Genomic DNA, 23,888 nt, shown 5'->3' with positions numbered 1-23,888 from the left:
CTAAGTTTTCTCTTTAGAAAGAGTCAATTGTCGTTCTTATGTCCAAATGATGCAACTGTCTCGATGAAGGAGGCCCCGCCTCGTCAGCTCCCTGTGATTGTACCTGAAAGAGCTCGAGAATCTAGTCAAATAACTTCATTTCAAAGAAGATCAACTCAGAAGAATTCAGAAGTAGAAACATCAGAAAGCCCAGTTCCAGTAAGAAGATTATACCCCAGGAAGGCACCTTAAGCTTGGAAGAACCTCAGATGCAATGGTGGTTGAGCCAATTTCTCAGAAAGATGAACCATTAAAATTCAGAATTTCCTTCCACTTAGTTAAATACTATTCTGGTCAAGAAATATTTATCTAAACACCTGTAAAGAGGCAAATCCCACTTTTCCATGTTAGTATCCAAGAGAGCCGTTGTTCTAGATTACCAATTTCAAGTATTTAGATCAAGATTTCTGTTATCAAAATCCCCAGAAGACAAGACCAACAATCTCTTTGCGAAAAATCTTGTTGAAGTTTCAAGAAAGTGTTCATAAACCATTCTCGTTAGTCATGCTTTTTCATTCCTAAGGTTTGTCGTCTCATCATTCGTCAAAGTCTTAGTTTCCAATATCTTTATCGGGCACGATCTCTATTATCCCTGATTTCATTGAGTTCAAAAAATCTAAAATTCATCAAATCCAATCTTACGTCAAATTCAAATTCATGAAAAATCTCTAAATTCTTCGTTGTTGAATTCATCAATCAAAGCTATCTCGTTTCTTTGAGCCCGTTTGGGAACGGTGTCTCATTTTCCGAGTCCGTTTGGCAATGATCTCTTATCTTCTTCAAACTCGTTTGGGAAGGGTGCCTCATTTTTTGAATCCATTTGGGAATAATTTCTTATCTTCTCCGAGCCCGTTTGGGAACGGTGTCTCATCTTCCGAGCCCGTTTGGGAACGGTGTCTCATCTTCCGAGCCCGTTTGGGAATGGTCTGTTATCTTCTCTGGACACCGATTCAAGAATGAAAATGTATCTCATTCTCTCATTGCCCGTTTGTGAACGACGCCGCATCAAGATTATTTTACATTCTAAGTTGCGTGACTTTCGCTCTTAGATTGAATTCATTTCTCCATTTATTCTGAACTACCAGCTCATGGTAGCTAGAATAAATAATTTTTTATTACATTCCAATTCTAGGACTTCGTTTAGGGTCTTGCATTAGGGAGTATATGTTTACATTTATGTTGCATTTTGTATAGAGTCCTTTGTTGATTAAAGCTACGCAAAATGGCTATGCCACTTTTGCTTTGGTATTCGATGACTACGTCATCTCTGCCAAAGAGGGGCATCTGTAGACACCCCCATTTTGCTATACTTTAAAAAGCAAAAGATTTTGTAGTTTGTCAAATTTCGAGTCTGTATTCCACTTAGGATTAGGCATCTGTGCATTTTAGGGTAGATTTTGCCTCGTTGAAGGAATTCTGAAGTTAATTCACGATCCTAAAGGTTTCTAGGATGTTCCAATGGTATCTAGAAGATGAAAATTCAAGTTTCCAACCAACTGAAAAACATGTTATTTTTAAAATTTTCAGGGTTTCCCTCATTTTTGCCCATTTTGCACTACAAGGGTATTTTGGACATTCTCGATATGTCTTGTCTGACCCCCGAGTTATATTTGAGAAATCTTGAGTGATTTTACAAATTTTGAAAAAGCTGCTATTTTTAGAAACTCATGGGGCTTCCACATTTTCATCATCTTATGGATATTTCAATCATTTCTCATATATCCAAAACCACCTTGAGGGTATGGCTAATGGATTAGGAGTAATTTCGTAAGATTTGGAAAACCTGCTAAATTTAGATCTCTCAAGATTTTCTCTTAGTCCTGCGCTTCGGGGGTATTTTAGACATTTTCAACATATCATATTTGGTCCCTAAGTTGTTTCTAAGAAATCTTGAGTCCGTTCATAAATTTTCATAAATCTGCTATTTTTAGAATTTCTTAGGGTTTTCCCTAGTCTCACCAAATTCTAGCACATCGGGGTAATTTGGTCTTTTCCTGTGTAATTCTTTTGATCCCCGAAATATGTCTGAGAGATTATAAATGATTTTCTGAATTTTAGAAAACCTGCAAAATTTAGAATTTCTAAGGGGTTTCGCTTAATTTGGAAATTCTAAGTGTTGAGGGCATTTTGGGTACTTTCAGGGGATACCAAATGATCCTATTTAATATTGCTAACCGAAAGAACCCAATTTTTAAAGTTTCTATTTTTAAAGTTTGACCACAAAGACTTTCTATTTTTAATTTTTCCCTTTAGGGGTGAACCAATCTGAAGGTATTTTGGTCGCATTTGGATGTTTAACAGTCAAATAGGAGCATTTTGGTCCGAAAAGTTTTTTTTGAAAAAAGATGGTCTGATCATGTGTGAGGGATGCACCATAAATGTCAAATGGGTTGGGTCCATATATAGAATGTTGAATTTAGAAAGATTCTATTGAATTTTTACGAAAAAACCCAAAATCCGTGTGAAATGGCCCATTGGGCTAAAGCCCGAAAATATGGAACTCATGTGGGTTCACCCATATGGGCCGACCACCATGGTGGGCGCCCCACATGGCTGACCCACATGAGTTGAGAACCCAACCTTGATGACGTCACAATGGTGACATCATATTTGTTAAAAGAAAAATAAAAAGAATAAAAAAAGAAAAGAAGGAAAGAAAAAAAGATGAATGATTGCTTAAAAAAGATTTTCTTCCAAAGAAGCAATGTTGAATGAAGAATAGCATTTCTTGGAATCAAATATAATTTGAAAACAAGAAAGAAAGAAAGCAAGAGAAAAAATTAGAAACAAGCCAAAAAGGAGCTCTTACAATGGAAACTACTAATTCTCTCTTAACCATAACTTTTTTGTATAAAAATCAAAGCAAACAATTCTAGGAAGGATAAAAAAAAAATTCAAATTCGTCATTTTTCTCTCCTCCCAAAAAAAAGAAAAAAACCTCTTCTCTCTTGAAGTATGTTTATCTCTCTCAAGAGTTCTTCACAAAGGGATTCTTGAATTCTCTTTTGTTCTTCAACAAGTCATACATCAAGGATCTTTCGGGTCTTCTTCATCATATAAAAGGGTGCGACAAAGCGTATACCTTGGATCTACGCACCCTAAAGCCAAGGAGCGCGATCAATGGTAGGATCTTTATCTTTGTTATATCAAAAGTAGAAAAGCATGCTAGGGTTTTACTTTTGATAGATCAAATCAATGAATTTTTTCTTGAAATTCCAGTATGTTGTAATATAGATTATAAGTTTTCAGAATCTAAAATTTCACCATAAAATTAATTTTCCTCCATTTAAAAATAATTTTTTTTCATTTTTTATTCAATATGGATTTAAATCGGATTATCAAAGCAAGTGTTTGAAAACGTGGGTTTCTTTAAAAACTGATATTTTTTGGGATTTCTATAAAATAAAATACTACAGGAAACTTAATTTTCAATCGTGGTTTGGCCGTTTTAATTTTCATTCTCTTTTTCAAAAACTAACCCCCCGAAAGGGGTTATTTCTTGATGAATGAAGCCAAAAGTATATCAAACCATGTCCAAAATTTGTGAAATCTTGTTTCCAAACCAATATTTGGATTTCCAGACCACCTAAAAATGTTCGGATTTTTTTGAATTTGTTTAATCCGGTTTTAAATTATTTAAATTTCGACAATTTTTAATAAATATCAAAAGGTTTTAAAACTCTCCAGAAATAATGTTAAATAATAAATTAAATTTCCCATGAAATTATGTTTTTGAAAAAAGGTTTTTTTATTTATTTTCTAATCGCTTTTTCGTTTTACGTGTTGTAATTCTTTTTTATATTAAATTAATAAAATTTTGAATCTTTTTCCTACAAACCAGTAGTTTAGGCCATTAGAAGGTTAGTGAAAAATTTTCAAAAGATTTTACAAAGGTTTAATATGATTTCACAATTTTCTTTAAAAAAAACGGGATTTAATTCCTAGGAAACGAAATCCCCTTTTTATTAAAAAATCAATTTTATGGAGGATAATTAATTATTAGGTCTTGAAATTTTGACAGTAAATCATATAAACCATTTTATATCTACTGGAATTTGTACATGATTTTAGGATACCATTTAATCTACTTTTTAATTGATTCATTGATTTAATCCGAATTGTGTGTGAATTTTAATTGGCATCAAATCTTGATAAACACCTTTGAAATTTTTACAGTAGTCTAATACCGTGATTCTATCTATACTGTAACACTTTTACTTGATTTGAGATTAGTATGCGATGAGTTGATTTGTTAATTTACAATCTGACCTAAATTTTAGAAATTCAGAAATTGATAGTAAAACTTATTCCAAATTTATGAAACTCTTCCAGTAGTCCAAAGTCATTCATATCTTATTACGAAAAAAGTTGCAATGAATTTGGAGTTCCATTGCTTAGGGTTACTGTGTAATCCTAGCAATCTGGTCTTAATGTTAATAAATCACAACTTAGTAGCAAATTAACACAAAAGTCAGTGAAAACTTCCAGAAAATCCTAATTTTTCATCATATATTTAACCTTAAACTTGTTTGAAACAGAAACCCTAGAGGTTATAGATTCCCTTTGTAAATTGACTACGCTGTGACGGTTTAACTGCCGAGATCGCATTCATAATCGTATACTAATTGTGATCGTTCCTGCATAATTTGAGCATGTAAATTATAGTATGTTGTTGGCTCCGAGGTCCACTGTTCACGGAAATCCTGAGAATCATGCCAGGCAATAATATACTATAATTTATGTGTTAAATTGTACAAGGATTGAGAGCACGATGCCCTTCCATGGATGCGATTCGAGGCCGAAACTAATCAAGCTCTAGAGCCTTTGGTATTCCATAGATCTTAGGAGTCGAAAACTGTCAAAGAATCGAAAATCATTAAGTTCAACAAATCGAATTAACTCGATCCGCGTCTTAGGAGCCGTTGGATTACGGTCTCCTATTGTAGGAATCTTTAGGGCCCTTTAGGAACACTTACGTCACGTTGTGTGCTACGTTTTAGGGAGTCCTAGAGTTAGAAATCCAGCCTCATCATGGTCGTTTGCTATGGATAGCAACTGTGCCATAGATCTAGTTACACTAGTCACCCAATTTTTTCTTAGGACAAACCTAGTTACCTAGGATGTAGGTTAACCTGCATTAGTCTAAGGGACAACTTACACTTAGCTAAGACCATATAGCATTTTACATGGAGTCATAAGATAATAAAATCTATTCAACTTGAACTAAATAATCTCTCTTAAACTGTTGAAACAGTCCTTCCAGTCTAGATTGGTGTCCTAGATGTCTTAGGCATGTAGCTTAGTTCAGGCACCGAACTACGATCGACTCTGATTCCAGTGAGGCTGGGATACGTAGGCAACTTGGATACTTGAGTGGCATACCAAGCCCGAGTCGGCTCTACACACAAATTGTGGGGTTTTATATTAGTTTTTTTTAATATAAATTCTTAATTAAAATATGTAGGATTTCCCTCAAATTAGCATTTTAGGAGAATATTCACTTAAATTGAATTCAAACAAATTACGAAAACCAAGATACACATTAAGGAATACATTGAAATTAGATCTTAGGATGCATGTCACGTAGTTCGCACATTAATATAGAGTTAAATGAGACATTTAAAAGAAATTCAAAAGAGTTAACCTTTAGAATTGAAGACCGATTATCGGGTAGGAATGATGCATGTGGTGGTAGCTCCCCATACCTTCCATTCTCGTAACCAGGTAACGAGTCTAGATTTCTGGTCAATTATGGATCCTAGATCCCTCATCTAGGTGGCGACTCTGTCACTCTCTTTTGAGTGGAATTTAGATTGCCTTAGTGATCCCAAGTTCACGGAAAAGATGAATTAAATCACACCTTGCTAGGCTCGGCGGCTTACCCCTGCCCTTATGGGTACTAGGTTGCACGTTTGTTTGCACCCTATGGCTTGGTTGGGTAATTAAAATCAATAATAAAAAGCACACGCCAATCTCGTGGGTACGAGAGACCAAGAGAGAGGGAGGCGGCTCATGTGGGCCGCGACCCCTCTCACGGGATCGGGTCCCACATGTCTTATCAAGGTCAAAGGAAAATAGGCAGTGATAATACGACCTACATCAACAAGGTCTTAAGTAATCCTCAATCCATTTCTTTAAGTCTTCATTGGACACGACTGTTCTCTTTTACGTACGAAAGAGTAGTAATAATAAACACCCCTATTCTAAATAATTTTTTTATCTCAGCAAAAATCATGCACTCGTGAGATAGATAGACAAGATTTAGCTAATCCAGTAATGATCATGATATAAGAAAGGTAAATCAATGATAGAAAATATCGGATCAATTCTATGTACAACAAATCAAGAGATAGATTATGGATGAAGAACCAATAATCTAATAATAATCCACGGAATGAATAAATAGAAAGAATTAATTAGATTAGGAAGGAAAACCTAACTAAGAAATATGCCCTAATCTAAATATGCAGAATATGGATCAATGATACAAGGTATGAATCAGATCTATGATCAAAAGATCAGAAAATAGACCATGGCCATAACGATGACAAGTAGAATCAACCGCCAGATCTAAATCTTAAATGATGAATGAATATAACTGATTAGATTAGATGGGAAACATTACTAAGGAGTAAGCCCTAATCTAATAACCAATATATATACATATATATATATATATATATACACATAGATATATATCCTAACCAGGGGCACCAGCCCTAATATAATCTAGCGGAGTCAAGGAGGTCTTGACTCACGACAGACTGATGAGTGTGTTAGGACCGCGTTGTAGCCACATAAGGTGAGCTACCCTACACTATAGATAGGACAATGCTAACTCTAAGCTCCACATGTGTAAGCAACACATGTTCGTCCCTATATGAATGCAATATATATATATATATATATATATATATGTATATATATAAACACATGCAACTCCTAATTGGGTTTCACTAAGTCAGCAAATATATTTATATACATAATATATAAAATAAAAGTAGGGCTCCCGACTCAATATATTGGGTACTATGTGATGATCCATACTTTAGATGTACAACACAAGTACGCCTAATGTTATACATAGTATGCTTCATTGCTCATTGGCTGCTGTAGACACAAGTACACCTAGTGTCTACGGGGGCAGTACCGACGCATAACTTGGAAATAAATACAACAGCACCATCAGCGTAGTGACATCCCATCTGGCATGTACTGTATCTATCACATGGAGCTAATAATAATAAAAACAATAAAAGAAAATAAAAACATGATGTATGCTATGCAGTGTGTGAATCCCTTGTTTTATGCACCTATTTGGTGCCCCTAAATTTCTAAGCGATTAAGTTCCCATTTATAATGATTATGGCCCAAATTTCTTCAAAATTAGTAAAAATTGTATTTTATCAAAGTTAGGCAATATTCCAAGAACTCCCCAGCAGAGTCGCCAGCCTGTGGATCCAGATCCCGAGGAAGCTAGCGAGGATACGAGATCCCCGTCGATCCTCTGAGATCTCCACACGAGAAGGAGAGCTCTACCAAGGAACTCTCGAAAGAGTGCCCATCACAGCATGACTGGCGATGTAAAATGAGATATCTCTTGATTCGGGGACAAGCCCGAAACCGAGACGTACCTAAAATAACTCAGAGTCGCTATCCAAGGAAGTAAGCCCTGGATCCCATACTATACTCTGTCGCAACGGATAACCAGAGATACATAAGTTCGTGCCTGATGACAAGTGGGGAAGGTGTTAGGCGCTCCCAATTTGCCTGAGTGTAAACACCCGATCTCTTATGCCATTTATTTATTAACTTTTAAGAATTTTGGGTGAAAATCATATGAAATGGGAACGAATATCCCCGAGAAAACATCTACCTAAACTTGTATGACTCGGGGATGAAAATAATATGCACGCACAAAAGATAAACGAAAGAAGTGTCACCTAAACATAGCTAGGTTATGAGTGTCTTACCTAATTGGTGTCTAAGTTCTGATGGACAAACACATGCATGCTACAACTAAAGGTATAAGGTCTGTACATGAAAGTAAGAAAACGCAATAAAACACGTAACACAACTCGACTCCACACACGACAAACCCTGACTCTAATGTGATACTTGACTCGGACAAGGATGGCCATCCCTGCTGCTCTACGTATACCTGCCTCGAGAAGAATTAGAGTCAACGTAGTTCAGTGGCCTATTCTAAACTACGATGCCTAACCATTTAAGACCGCTATCCTAGACTCGATCAATTAGACCTGACTAGTTTTTAAAGCTTCTCGTGCGATTGCTTAAGTTCAAGTGAATTGTATTTTTTAGGACTCCCTATATGCCTTAACTAATGTAAGTTAGCCTAAACTAATGCAGGTGAGCCCCACATACTATGTGTAACTAGGCTGTATAACATAAGAAAAATAATGGGCTAACTAAATGCAACCTAGTCTAGCTATCGGCTCGACTAAGTGTCTAACCGACCACGACTTGAGGCCTCCTAACTCTAGGAACACTCACACACAAAACACGCAAAGCATCAACATAACTAGGACAAACTCCTAACTCTAAGACATCCCAAACATCTACGACAAACTTTTAAATTTAGGGGAAGATTTTTTCGAAAACCGGGTGTAAAAAATTTGTTTAAAGAATTTTTGTATTTTTGGAAGGTTTGAAATGTTTATTTTGAAAGGTTTGACTGGACCTGGAATATGGATCCCAAGCTGCCTACGTACCTCCTGGAAGGGGATCAAGCCAACGTAGTTCGGAAACCGACTTTCCTAGCTACTCTCCTAATGACTTATGACTTTTCAAATGTTTAATTTTTCAGATGTTTTTCAAGTGTTTTTATTTTATTTTTTTACTCAAGATGATAGATTCATATCATCAAAGGGTAGGACAAACTTCTAATATCCCGCAAAGGTTGGACAGAATCCTATACTTTGCGGGGCGGCGGGGGGTTGGATAGAATCACGACTCTACAAGGGTTGGACAAAATCCTATGCCTTGCAAGGATTGGACAGAATCACATGACTTGAAAGGTTGGATAGAATCCTAGCTCCCGATGACGGTAGGACAAACTCCTGAAAGACTGACTCTCTAACTAAGGACATGCTCTTATGCTAATGGACAGACTCCTAAACTGGTAACCCTAAGAGGGGGTGTTAACTAGACAAAACATGTTTTCTAGAAGAAGAAGAAACCACTATTACTAATAAGACAATGCATGTCTCCTATGGAGGGCTCCAAGTATCCTTATCATCACCCTTGCAATGATAGAATAGGGTTAAGCAAATAAAAGACTAAGTTAGTCTTCTAATGAGGTGCAGCTTATGAGACTCGAGGTAGTCTCATATGGGTTGACTCACTAATGAGACAAAGCCTGTCTCCAAAGGGTCTGAATTTTCCTACGTGAGACATAGCCTGTCTCTTAAAAGGGTGGGCTCAAGATGACTCTTTCATTGCCCTTGCAATGAGGGAGCTAAAAAAATCTAATGGCTTAAGGTAAGAATATCTAAGACTAGGCAAGTCTTTTAAGTAAAAGAGGGGAGTGCTACTTGGACTGAGCAAGTCCTCTAATGATGGGCTAAGGCTACCACCTTCATCGCCCTTGCAATGAGAATCAACTTCTTAAGCTAAAGATTAGACTATCAATTGGCGTCTATATTATCACATCTTGAGAGTGACATTAATATCATACACATACAAAATGACCTTAAAGTTTAACAACTGACAAGATACATGAACAACTAATGCCAAATATCAAATTATACCATATATGGATAAGTCACACATTGTATCCTACATAAAGAACCACAATCTACCAGATGTGATTGGAACCTGATTAACAAAATGATGAACCGAAGAGCGATGTTATTATCAGAGTTACATTCTATCATTTGCACATACCTAATTTATCATCTATCCTTTGAAATCTGTAAAAAAGATTAAAGATCCAAACAAATCTCCTATATGAGAGACCAAATGGTATGTGACCACAGCCTTAAGTCCAACCAAACCACTAAAACATGAGAACTAACATTGAAGAAAAGACATGCTTATGATTTCACATTTTTATTACAGTTCTACAGGCAAAATTCCTATAAATATGACTATGGGCTTCCCAAATTAAGCATAAGTCTAGCTTCAACATATATGCCACATTTCATAAGTTCACAACACATGACTTAAAGATTATAAGTATAGTTTCAAAAATTCAGCATATGAGTGATGAAGCATCCCTTTAGTCATGCACAACAAGTAACCCTTAACCCAAATACCATTTCCAGATTGAAATAACTAAAGAGTTATAAATGCTTCCTAAAAAAAACAATTCTAATGGTTGTACCTATCATCAGTAACTTGAGTTCACACGAGCCATGAAGACAATATTTTCCTCAATCATGTAGACAGACATAAACAACTTAGACCTTAACCTCCATTACACTGTCAATGAAAATACTCCAAACAATTTTGGGGTTTACACATGCCATAAACATAATTCTCTAATTACACATACACAACTAGTAACTTCAACCTCAAAGAAACTTACTATACAATTGCCCTGTTGAGGGAAACAAAAGATAATTCTCATGTAATTAACATGGAATGTAGACACAAGTTGAGTCCCTTAAATCTTCATGGACGGAAATTTAGAAGCCAAGTACAACAAATACAACAAGTTGATATTCACACTACTATATTTCAACACTTGTACTAAAGCCTTTTATCTCCCTTCTCCAACACACATTCAAAAATTAACATAACCTTAACAAACAGAGCAAGCTGAACTTATACCATAAAAGAAAAATACAGATATCACTCTATCTTAGTAATTGTACTAGATTGGCCCTATCCAATTGACCTATAAGTACTTCAAGCACTGAACCTCGATCATTGAGACAACACAAGATACATTATATCCATTCAAAAGTAACCTGTATTCCTAATTGTAAATGATTGGGAGCATGAGGCTGCTATTGAAATAAGGGTGTGGGCTGCCAAAATTAAGGGTGTGAGGGCTGCCATTTTCAATGGTGTAAAGGCTGCCACTATCAAGGATGTAAGGGTTGCCACTATCAAGAGGGGTGAGGGCTGCCAATATCAAGAGGGTGTGAATAATGGCAATAGCCACACTCCCATCACAACATTCATATTAAGCCTACTCCATTATAACCCATATTATAGAATGGGAGACATTATGATATACAACAGCGGCACCATCTCCTTGCCGACACAGAATGTGAACCGGTAGGTCCCTCCCTATGCTTTGGTTTGATCAGGGATGGTGGGTTCACATTATTTAGTGATCTAAACATTTATAAGCCAAATGAAGGGGAAAAATAAGCTCAAGTCAAACAACCAATACATAACCAGGCTGATATCATTCCCACAAAGCAAATGAGACAAGACAGATATGGGTTTGGATTAAAGTGGAATAGGCTGATGTAGATGGGAATAGATGCGGGTGAGGTAATGGATCTAGTGGAAGTTGGTTTAATAGTGGAGAATAGAGTTCATGGAAATGATGGTGGCTGCAAATGGGTGTAAAAATGAAATGGGTTTGGGGCTGGTTGGGATGGAATCTGTAGAAGACGGTGATGGGTTTTGGAATGGAGAAGCGAGGGTTTAAATAAGAAAATGGGTCAGAGCAAGGTGGAGACGGTGGCAATAGGGGAGCTGGGTGGTGGAGATGGATGGTGTTAGCCAATGGTGGTAGCGATGAGGTGCTGGCCAGGGAAGAGAGTGGTGGAAAATGGGGAAAATCATATGAGAGATGGCTATGTAAGAGGATATGGGGATGATGGCTGTAGATTAGTGATGAGATGGCCTTAGTGATGGTGACTGATGGGATAATGTTTATGAAATTTGTAAACCCCACTTGACAATCATGACCAAGATTCTACCAATGACAAATTGTAAGAAACGACCACAAATTTTACTACGAATTATCCCTTTCATTGAATCCAAGAATTCCAAAACATGAGAGCCAATAAAACACATTTCAATCAATCAAAATTAGTCCAAATCATGTTTTCAAGAATCTCCATGACCGTATAAGCCATAAACCAGATATTATGCTACTCGAATATAAACTTCAATATCCAAGAGATAAAATGGAAACCAAGATAGCATTCGTCAACAACCAAAACATGACTGGACAAACATTATATCCCAATGAATGAACAAAGGCAAATAGATTACAATGCATTCAGCAGGCTATAGTTATACTAACATCTCTTCCGTTTTTGCAAAACAGAACTTCGAGCTAAATTTCCACTGCATTCCTCAGTAATTGTAAAGCTATCCGAGATTTTGAGAGATTTTATGAAATAATAATAATAATTGTGAACAATAAATCCAAGGCAATTATTACTCAACACAATGACACATAACGAAATTCTAAAAAGAAGCAAAACACACAGGTCACTTAAATCAATAATTTATTTGTTTTATCTTAAAGAAAAAAAATAAAAGAATCAAAAGGAACAGAGTTTAAAGAAAATTAAGATCAGTTACCTTTTTGCTCTTCAATTGCAGAGAAGGAATTCACCTTATAGACTGATTGACTTACCAATGCTATCCTCCTCCTCCTTTGGAAGTGAAATGCTTCAATCATTCTCAAATTTGATGAAACCCATTGAAGTTGTAGAGAATGCTAGATTCCAACAAAGATTGTCTGATATGATGAAGATGTTGTTAAATTCAAGACTTTAAGGATTAGATCCATGGTTCTTAAGGTTAAATCCAAGAGTAGAGTTCGGATCTAGGGTTTAGGGCTAAAAGAAAACAGGTTTCATGATAAGAACAGAAATAGGAAAGGAAAATGAAAGGCTTGAATCAAAAGAGCAAACGGTCGGAGCTTCGGCAAGGGAACCAGAGAAGATGAGATGAAAGTTAGGGTGTGAAAGGTATGATCTAAAGCCTTAGGGTTTATAGCTAGGGTTAAAAACTTGGATCTAGGGTTTTTGTAGAGGAGCAAAAGAGATTTGTAGCTCAAAGGAAGGTCAAGGAAGAAGAATAAAAGGAATATGCTAGCTGGATCTTGGCCAGAGATCAGCCGGAGCATGGCCGGAGAAGGAGAAGAAGAACGGGGGTTAGGGTTTTGAAGAATTTCTCATGCTCTCTCTCTGAAAAATCAGATCTTCCTCCTTGCGCTCTGATTTTTCCCTCAATTTCTCTCTTAGCAGATTTTCACTCTCCTCTGCACAGATCTATTTTCTACACCTTCACTTCACTCGAGATTACCTTGGCCAAATCAATTAAACTCTTTCAAAACAAGGCAAGATCGAAAAATCTGAACTCCAATGACTACCAATATCTAAATCCAAAAGGATTCTCTATGAAGAGAAAGTGAAATGAAGAGATCTTTCCTCAAAAACTGAATTTAGGCACATGTGGCCAGACCTGTGCTGCTAAAGAAAAAGAAATGACCTGATCTTGAAATCTTGTCAGAATTTTCGGCCAGAATCCGACAAACTCTACCGGAAAAAACGATCGGAAAAGGAGAATAGGCTACGGCTTCAATGATTGGATCCATAACCCTGATGATCGGAATCCGGCCAAATCCGTCGGAGAAGATGAAGAGAGATTGGTTTGGGTTCTGTATTCTCTCTCTCTGCATTTTTCTAAAATGAGAAGCCCCAAAGAAAATGATTTAAATTGCTATTTATAGGAATATTTGTGTGTTGATATCCGCACTACCAATTGATGGGCGCACCATTGGACGGAAAAATTGATGGGCGCACTACCGAATCGTGTCCCATTCGGACCCAGCCATGACCTCTTCAAGATAAATCACCCCTCTTCTGCATTTACACTACGATTAGAACTCGGCTCGTTCGCTAGGCAAATCAACTCAGATTTCAATGAAATTTTGCGGGGACGTTGGTGGGACTCTAACCTAGCTTAGGGTGAAATTTGGGGTCCTAATTCAGTGATTTGGTAGGGTTTCTTATTACACAAGGAGGTTTAGGGCCCGGTCAAAATGGGGTGTCTACAATTAGCAAAAGAGGTGGTATTGTTGGATACGTTGGCCATTCAAACCCAATCTATGAATGTGGGGAATGGCGATGGTTAATCTATTACTATGTATCTAGACCTCTAACTCATGTAGGTGTGCTGGGTTACAATCCCGCACCCATTTTGAGGACAACTTGTCCGCCTCATAGACCTCTTTCGCTATTAATAAAAGTCAATTTTAAAAAAACATCATCAGCTTTGTGTCTATTGATCACAACACCCAAGTTTGATCTCAAGTCCTTCGCACACAGGATATCGCCACCACCACCAACTATTGGTTGGGCAGATAAAGGGGTTCACAGGCGCAACAGAAGGACTGGACCTAGTTACGTGGGTATAGAACAAGGGACCCAATTGGGCCCCGCGTGACAAAAAAAGAAAGAAAGAAAGAAAGAAAAAATGGGCTAGTTGTAACGCCCATGTCAGTAGTGCCAAGTGTAGAAGAGTGCTAAAGTGTGCAAGGGTGAAAGATTGCCAAGTGTGCAGGTGTAAAGCTCCTGGCCAACATTTTCTGCTTTGGATGTGCAGGGTGCAGATTCATTTCTGTATTGGAGAGCCGAAAACACATAGCTTGTTTCTATTTTGGACTTGAACGTTTCTATTGGGACAAAGGCTTAGTTGAGTTGAGTTGAGGCCGGGTATCATCCTATCATAAGCAACATTCGGCTGCTATGGTGGGCAACTTCTTGTTATAGTTTGTAAGACAAAGAGACTATTGATTTTAGAAAAGAACTCCACGTTGCCTGCTTAGCATGGGAGGATGGATTGTATATTGTATTTATAGGTACATTAGACGTGAGGGATATTACATTCTCAATTAGTATCCTCACGTACAACTTGTAAAGGAAACATGTGTAATACATTTTAGAAAGAATCTTAAAGGAATAAAGGAAGAGTAATTAGTGTTGTTTATTATGGGCATATTTGCCAATTGAAGAGCTCTTGGGATCTCATGATTTATGGCAAACATTGGGAGAGAGGACTTGGCTGCCATTTTGATGCTCCTTTCCATGTGTAGAGATAGCCTTATTTCCATATGCAGATTCCTTGCCATGTGGTGAGACAACCAACTTACCATCTTTAACTCTATGGCTAAGGCAAGAAGCCATAACCAAATTTGTCTGAGGCGAGTTGTCTTCAACGGCAGAAGACTTGCCATCTATTTCATTAACACCCTCCTTCAAACGCACTGGGGGTTTAGCGAGGGTGAGTTTGTCTCGTAACCATAGGTACCTCTTAGACGAAAGTCCTTTTGTGAACGCATCGGCTAGTTGGTTTTTACTTTTACAAATTGAACAGACAAGGCTTCACGAGCAGCACGCTCCCATACAAAGTGATAGTCCACTTCAATATGTTTTGTACGGGCATGAAGAATAGGGTTTGCAACAAGGTAGGTGGCACTAACATTATCACAATGTAGAAGAGGTGGAGACCAAACAAAGATGCCCAAATCACGGAGTAAGAATTGGAGCCAACATAAATCGGTCGTGGTGGCTGCAAGAGCTCGGTATTCCGCTTCAGCACTAGAACGAGAAACTGTTGGCTGTTTCCAAGAACACCATGTTATAAGATTTGGACCAAAAAAGATGCAACTACCGGTCGTAGATCGACAATCATCAGGAAATCCTGCCCAATCGGCATCCGAATAAGCAACAAGGGAGGGGGTCGTGATAGGACGAAGGTTAAGTCCAAGGCCATGAGAACCCTTGAGATAGCGAAGAATGCGCTTGACAGCCTTGTAGTGAACAACAGTAGGAGAGTGCATAAATTGACAAACTTGGTTGACCGCATACGAAATATGAGGACGTGTCATGGTGAGATATTGAAGAGCACCAACTATGCTGCGATAGAATGTCGGGTCAGTGAGACGAGTGCCCTGAGTACGAGACATCTTGGAGCCAGGAGAGACAGGTGTAGTGAGCGGCTTTGCCCCAAGCATGGAGGCCCGATCGAGAAGATCAAGTGTATACTTGGTTTGTGTAAGCTGGATTGAAGTGGGTGTGCGGATAACTTCCATGGCGAGGAAATAGCTAAGAGCACCAAGATTCTTCATGTCGAAGTGTCGAGATAGATATGTGATCAAGGAATGGATATCAACTAGATCACTGCCGGTGACAATTATATCATCAACATATAAAGTAACAACACACACCCAGAGGAGGTAAACTGCACGAAAAGAGAGGTGTCAGATGAACAACATCGAAAGCCATGCTCGAGAAGTACAGAGCTGAAGCGATGGAACCACGCCCGAGGGGCCTGCTTGAGACCAACTAGATGGCCTTTTGAAGTCGACAAACATGATGAGGCTGATTTAGATCAATAAAACCCGGGGGTTGGGCCATGAAGACTTCTTCCATTAGATTCCCGTGAAGAAAGGCGTTACGCACATCCAACTGTTGAACCGGCCATTGAAAAGTACATGCAAGTGACAAAACCATACGAATGGTAGGAGCTTTGACTACAGGGCTGAAGGTTTCAACAAAGTCGAGCCCAGGCTGCTGGTGAAAACCCTTGGCAACTAGTCCTGCTTTGTGCAGTTCAATGGAGCCATCTGCACGCCTTTTGGTTTTATAAACCCACTTACACCCAACAACATTGCGAGCCATTGAAAGGGGAACAAGATCCCAAGTGTGGTTGCGTATCAGAGCATTAAATTCATCCACCATGGCTTGATGCCAATGTAAGGATTTGGAGGCCTCCGTATAAGTGGTCGGGTTCGATGAAGTGGATGGTACGAAAAGGGTGCTATAGCACGACGGGATGGGGTACTTGGTGGAGACAGGAGCTTTGGGTTTGCGAATTCCATCTTTAAGTCTGGTAATCATAGGATGTGTAGGATGAGTGGAAACCATGGGTAAGGATGGAATAGGAGGAGGGGATGGAGAATCTTCTAAGGGAGGAGATTGGTTAGGAGATGTATGTATGGGTGAAGTATGGGAAGGGGAGACAGAAGAGCGAATAGGTAGAGGCTGCTGAGGGGTGCGAAGATGATGTGGAAAATGACGGAAGACCATGAAGGATAATTGGATGAGAACTGTTAGGAATCAAAGTGGAGGAAGGTGGGATAGATGGAAAAAGATGTTCATCAAAGAGAACATGACGAGAATGAATAGACGCAAGTTGAGGGGTTCGAGGCACTTATATCCTTTGTGATTGGCACTGTAACCGATAAAGACACATTGACGGGTATGATAGTCAAGCTTATGCTGGTTGTAGGGAACCAGATAAGGGTAACATGCACACCCAAAAGTGCGAAGGTGAGTATAAGTGGGCAGGCTGCCAAAGAGAACCTCAAATGGTGATAGACCATCAAGAGTGGGAGTGGGAAGTCGATTAATCAAGTAAACCATTGTCTGAAAGGCCTCAACCCAAAAGGTTTGGGGGAGGTTAGTATGGTGAAGCATAGCTAATCCCATCTCAACTATATGACGATGTTTCCTTTCAGCAATACCATTTTGTTGGGGAGTGTGCGGGCATGTGATTCTATGATAAATACCATGATCATCTAGAAATTTTACAAAGGATTGACCGTTATATTCCCCACCCCCATCAGTCTGTAAGGCCTTAAGGGGTTGGGATGTAGCCACTTCAACCATACGTTTAAAATGAACAAAACAGGCAAGAGTATCATTTTTACGTACAAGTGGATATAACCATGAGAAGCGTGAGTAATCATCAATTAATAGAAAATAAAAACGATATCCAGATTTAGAAGAGATAGGAGAGGGCCCCCAAAGATCGGAATGCACTAGTTCTAAGGGGGTCGTAGTACATCGTTTAGATAAAGAAAAAGGGAGACAAGACATCTTTCCATCCATACAATGAGAACACAGAGATTTATTAGAAATAGAACTAGAGAGAAAAACACTGCGATTTTTAATGAGGGCCTGCAGGATCTGCGGATGCAGATGACCAAGGCGGTGATGCCAAACATCAGCAGTAGCACGAACACTAACGAAGGCATGAGGAGACGAGGCAGTGACGATTGGGTAAAGCCCTCCTTCACTCGGTCCGGCGTGAAGAACTTTCCCCAATTTGCGGTCCTTAATAGGGCACTTATAATAGCTCTTATACGGGATCTTATTAACGCCTTATACGGGATCTTATACGGGATCTTGTATGAGTGATAGGTAAGGGAGAGCCATTAACAACAAGAATATGGTCATTACCCTAGTAGTCAGAGGGACAGGTGAGAGACTGCAGATCAGAAGTCATGTGGTTCGTTGCGCCGGTGTCGGGAAACCATTGCTGATCATTGTTTTCAAGTGACATGGCGGCAAAGGTTTGAGGGAGATTAGATGGTTGAAAGTTCTGATTAAAACTCTGATAACATTGGAATGCTTCATGACCATGACGATGACATATCTGACATCGATTGGGATCAGATGGAGCAGCAACAAGGATGCCAGGGAAAGGGCGAGGAGTACCATTGAAAGGATAAGAGCGTCCACCGGAGCGGGCACGACCACGATCAGATTGCCGTCCTCTGCCACGACCACATCCACAAGTATTGGAGTGTTGGGCTATGAAGGCAACATGGGTGTTATGCTCGAGGCGAGACTCATGGTTAAGAAGTATGGAGGTGAGTTCTGCAAATGTTGGTGGTTGAGGAAGAACCGTGATGGCCGTAACAAGAGATTTGAAGTCAGGGCCAAGATTATTGATAGTATAGATGGCGAGACCCAAGTCCGACACAGGTTGGCGAATAATGGGCAAAGCATCTGCGGTCGATTTTGCGTGTTGGAGATATTCAGGAATAGAGAGATTTCCTCGACAGAGTTTGTAGAGTTGATTGCGGAGTTGTATAATACGACTCGCAGAGTTGGCTGAGAACTTCTGTTCAAGAGTGCCCCAAACTTCTTGAAAGGTGTTAAGATTCACAACCTGTGCAAGAACAGATTCTGTAAGAGTACCATTGATCCAACTGATGAGAAGTTGATCATAGCGAAACAAAAGAAGATAATACGGGTTAAATGAGGTATCATTAGAAGAAAGGAATTCAGGGGGAGGTGGGTAGGAGCCACCAACAAGTTTCAAAAGGTCTTGACTGTGTAGGATAGGTAGCAACTAGCTTCTCCAAAGAAGGTAGTTCGAACGGTCAAGTTGACCGACGCTAGTGTTGAGAAGTTAGAGAGGGGTGTAAGAGTGGGCATGGCCATGGGTGCAATCTTGGTGGAGAGAGGAGTTGTTGTGACTTCCCTAGGAGAATTAGTGTTTGATGGAAAGTCTTCTGCAAGAGAACTTTGGTCCATGTTTGATGTCATAATGAGGGGAGAGAAGGAAGAAAAGAATTGTAGAGATGCAATGGGAGAGAAGAGTGGAGAAGAAGAAGAACAGAGAGAGCTACGGGAGAGACACAGAGAAGGATTGAGATAATCAAACTTGATTATCTTCTGATACTATGTAAGACAGAGACTATTGATTTTAGAAAAGAACTCCACGTTGCCTGCTTAGCATGGGAGGATGGATTGTATATTGTATTTATAGGTACAGTGAGGGATATTACATTCTCAATTAGTATCCTCACGTACAACTTGTAAAGGAAACATGTGTAATACATTTTAGAAAGAATCTTAAAGGAAAAAAGGAAGAGTAATTAGTGTTGTTTACTATGGGCATATTTGCCAATTGAAGAGATCTTGGGATCTCATGATTTATGGCAGACATTGGGAGAGAGGACTTGGCTGCCATTTTGATGCTCCTTTCCATGTGTAGAGATAGCCTTATTTCCATATGCAGATTCCTTGCCATGTGGTGAGACAACCAACTTACCATCTTTAACTCTATGGCTAAGGCAAGATGCCATAACCAAATTTGTCTGAGGCAAGTTGTCTTCAACGGCAGAAAACTTGCCATTTATTTCACTAACATAGTTAAGTTCTATTCTAGATGGCAACTAGGTTACGTGGAAAGGAGGATCTAATAGTTTAGGAAATTACATTAGTTGCAGGTAATTTTGCTAAGTATGACCAACACCTAGTGGAAAGGAAAGACAGAAAGAAGTTGCTAATATAGGGAACCATCCAAAGAAGCAAACATAAAGAGTGTCGTTTTTGTGATCTTCATTTACTTTTCTAACACACAAGACCAAAAAAAAATGTGGCGTAGGAGGTAAATACATATAGTAGATTTCTTAATTAGGTTTAGTTTTCTTTTTAGTAGGAAGGCATTCATTGGTGGAAAATAAGAGGGTAGATTTTTTTTGTTTTAGATACTTTAGTTTCTTCTTAAAAGAGAAGAAACGTGTGATGGGAAGGGAGTTGTCCAGTTTTGGATTTGGGTTTTAATTGACAGTGGAATAGAAGGAGAACACTAACTTCTTTGCACGAATAATGTTTTCCCGAGTTTTGGATTTAGGTTTTCATTTATAGTGGAATAGAAGGAGAACATTCTAACTTATTTGCATGAACAGGATTTCCCCACGTATCTCTCTTTTCAATAAGTTTTTATTTTCTTTGTAGTTTTTCATCTTAGTCGAAGTTTTAGGAAAACGAAGATCCCCACTACAGTTTCTTTTTTCCTTGCCTTCTTCACACACACACACACACATTTGTGGAAACGGCCCCATTGCTCGAGTTTGGCAGAAATCAATTTGTTTAATGGATTTTGAATTTTTGAGTGTATTTTGCTCTCTAATTCTAAAATCGAAAAGGAAATTACAGTATATCCCCCACTCAGATCTTAATCTGGTGGGAGTGGCCAGAGTCAACACCTAGGAGAAGGCCAAGGACCCTAAATGAGTCTGTTAAAAGGCAATCTCATCACCAAAGTGTGGATTCGCGGCTTGGTTATGAGAATGGAAAGTGTTAGGCACCATTCTCACCCGGGAATCCTTGTCTCTAGAACTCATGTTGTCATTTTTTTAAAGATTAAGTCACTGGAATTTTGGATTCGTGTTTCTGAAATTAAGAAATCCCAGATTTCTAGTTTTTTTGAGATTTTGCGATAGTAAATTATTGGGCAAATCGCACAAGACTTTACTACTCATCAAATGAATCTTGTCAACTGAAAATCTCTAATTCTTTTTTTATTTGTCTATTTTCAATTTCTTTTCCTAGATCATTCATGGGAATTAGAGATTTTCACCCCTAATTATCATGAGTTGTAGGAAGATTTCAGAAAAGAAACCATGATGATCAAAAGAAGTAAAGAACTTTGGAGCAAATGAAAATAAGCCTAATGAAATTGGGGAAAGACCTTGGAATTTAGGGTTCTTAGAACTCTAATTTCCGAGGCTTCTCCCCCTCTTTATTCTTCTAACTAATCAGCAGAAAGAAAATTGAAAATTACGGACAATGAACAGATGAATACCTCAAAGAACGATGATCTTCTTGCTTTTCAGGGGTGCCAATCCTCACGGTAGTCTAGCCAGGAATACATTGGAGGAGGTCGAGAAAACCTTTATGGCCCAAATTCTCCTATGAAAATTCTCCGCCTAGAATTACAGTTGGATTCCAGTCTCCTCCAGTGATTTCTAACCTCTTGAATTCAAAACATGAGAAATTCCTTTTTGGGAGAATTTTTGAGCAAGAAATTGCTCTCCCCGAATTCATTGGCTTAGGGCCTTTTTGAAGGCACGAAAGTGGGAAGAAATTAGTTTAATTTTGATGTGGGACTAAATCATTTGGAATTTACGATTCTCTGTCATTGTTATGGCAAAAGATCAAAGCCTTTGATTACTGTCATTGTTATCGCAATGCAGACCATTGCAGCCCTCACCAATAGATAAGCAAAGCAATACAAAGAAATGGGCTCTTAAAAATTTTATAATTTTGTAAAAGATGTTTTGTGAATTTGAAAGGTACTAGTTGCATTGATCATGATCACGATAACTCTCAGTTTTTGTGAATTTAAGCGGTAATCCTTTTTTTCAATTTCTATTTGCTTTAAGTATTTTAACTGTATGTGATACTTTAATATTTGCATAATTTGATTGATACCTGGTCTAAATTATGTATTTGTTAGAAACGTAATTGAAATGGCTTGAATCTTTGATTTTTCTTTTTCATTTTATATGCATTAATATCTGCCTCTTCTAAACCCATTGTTTATGGCGTGTTAGAAGCCTCTCAGAGTTTTCTTAAGTAGGAGATTCATGCTCTATCTGATTTTATATGGATTTGATATTTTTTCCTTCAAAGCATTTGTGATGAGCATGAATCCCTAGCTTAATCCGCCCGAACTACCTATGAAATTAGCAAAAGTAGAGACCAAGGTATGATCTGGTCTCTCAGCCAAGTGACTAGACTATAGGACTATTCCACATGCAATATCCCATCATGTTTACCAATCCCCCAACGTCTCCTATTTTCATATAACAGTTTGGTCCAATAATTAGGCTGCTTACTCTCACAATGAGCTCAACTAGTCATCAGAGCTATTAGTCCTAAATTGGTTTGGAATCTAAAACTATTCCTCCATTTCTTATGCCCCATTCCATGTCCCTTTTTTTCTTGTATCAAGTTTTGAGAAATTCCTAGTGACTCTCTTGCTGTAGATTTAATTAAAATAAAATATTGATGTTTGGTAATGCTCATAACACCAAGATCAGTAGCAATTTCGAACTTGGGATTTGCTAGGGACAACCGAAGAAGGCATTTCGCGGATGGGTTGTTGCATGTGAGGCAGCCACACGGACTCTGATTTTGTCTTATTCATTTAATTCAACTGAGGTGGCTGCTCTCACATGCAGCAGCACATCCACAAAATGGCGTGGCTGCTCTCACATGCAACAGCCCATCTGCAAAAATGCCTTTTGTGATCGTCCCTAGCAAATCCCTTCTAACAAGCCTTGCACATCTATCAAAATTTGTGAATTATGTTGGTGCAAATAGGGAAAAACTATAAAATGAAAACTGCAATAATATGAACTTAGAGAAAAGTGAAAAGATCAAACCGAGTATAGATAATCCTCAACATTTGTAGAGTTGTTCTACGTCCTCGAACGCTTCGCTTGAGACATTATTCGGACATATTCCGGTGCAAGGATATGACGATCGAACCGTCTCCAAGAACAGCAACTGAGTGTTGGTGTGCACCTACCAAACACTTTGAAGGCAAAGGTTCGAGTCATTCTGGCTACGCAAATCGGGCTGTATAACTTTCTTGTGGAACGTAATCTCACAAGATCGAACTGTGGACCAATATCAACCAGATCGTACTGTGAACAATATCACACAACACTTTAAGGCTTCTTGTGTGAACCTTAATCTCACAAAGAAAAAGTGAAACAAATCACACGAAAATTATGAGACACACCCTTGGTTGGCTTTTCCTTTCTCACACCACAACAATAGTAGAAAACTTTTCTTTCTCTCACCAGAAAAGTTGTACTTTTCCTCTATTTATAGAAGCAAGCCAAGAGTTTCTTCATCTTCTGGAATCACCCTTGTAAACCCAAGGGTTTCCATGGGTTAATCATTCACCTTACCTTCTTGTTTTGATGTTAGCAAACTAAATTGATTAGTATTTATGGACTGATGTGTTGCTTTGAGGTGTTGGGTTGTTTACAGGATTTCATGTCATAATCGCAATTACACAATTCATTTCAACACATGACTTGTGGATCAAGAAGCAAAAGAACCAAGAGCCTACACCTACAGTGAAGACATCCTCATTTGAAGATGTTCAAGTTAAGAAACTCAAATATGAAGATCCCACAAGTTTCTAACAAGTGCCAAGAAGGAGCTTGGAGCTGAACATGCCATGGTGACACCTCATGTACCATTCAACATGCATTGAAGATTGGAGGAGAAGTCACATGAGCCATATCAAGTTGAAGATGTTCACTCAAGCCGAAGAAGTCCAAGGAAGTGCAAAGGAGCTGATGC

At 38.5% G+C, this 23,888-nt stretch overlaps 1 long non-coding RNA gene across 1 annotated transcript in view; it reads right to left on the bottom strand.

Moving 5' to 3' along the window:
- The window catches only part of LOC143861897 (uncharacterized), a 46,793-nt gene extending 24,396 nt beyond the window's left edge, over positions 1 to 22,397 (bottom strand). The window contains exon 1 of the long non-coding RNA XR_013240064.1: positions 21,370 to 22,397. This is a non-coding gene — a long non-coding RNA (uncharacterized LOC143861897). The remainder of the gene's footprint in view (positions 1 to 21,369) is intronic.
- Positions 22,398 to 23,888: the final 1,491 nt, after the last annotated feature.

This window comes from Tasmannia lanceolata, unplaced genomic scaffold (assembly GCF_043159265.1).
Source record: "Tasmannia lanceolata isolate RefF3 unplaced genomic scaffold, GAP_Taslan_0.1 ptg000003l, whole genome shotgun sequence".
In the NCBI taxonomy this organism is placed as follows: domain Eukaryota; kingdom Viridiplantae; phylum Streptophyta; class Magnoliopsida; order Canellales; family Winteraceae; genus Tasmannia; species Tasmannia lanceolata.
The sequence above is the reverse complement of the archived record's forward strand: the minus strand, read 5'-3'. Positions and strand labels throughout refer to the sequence as shown.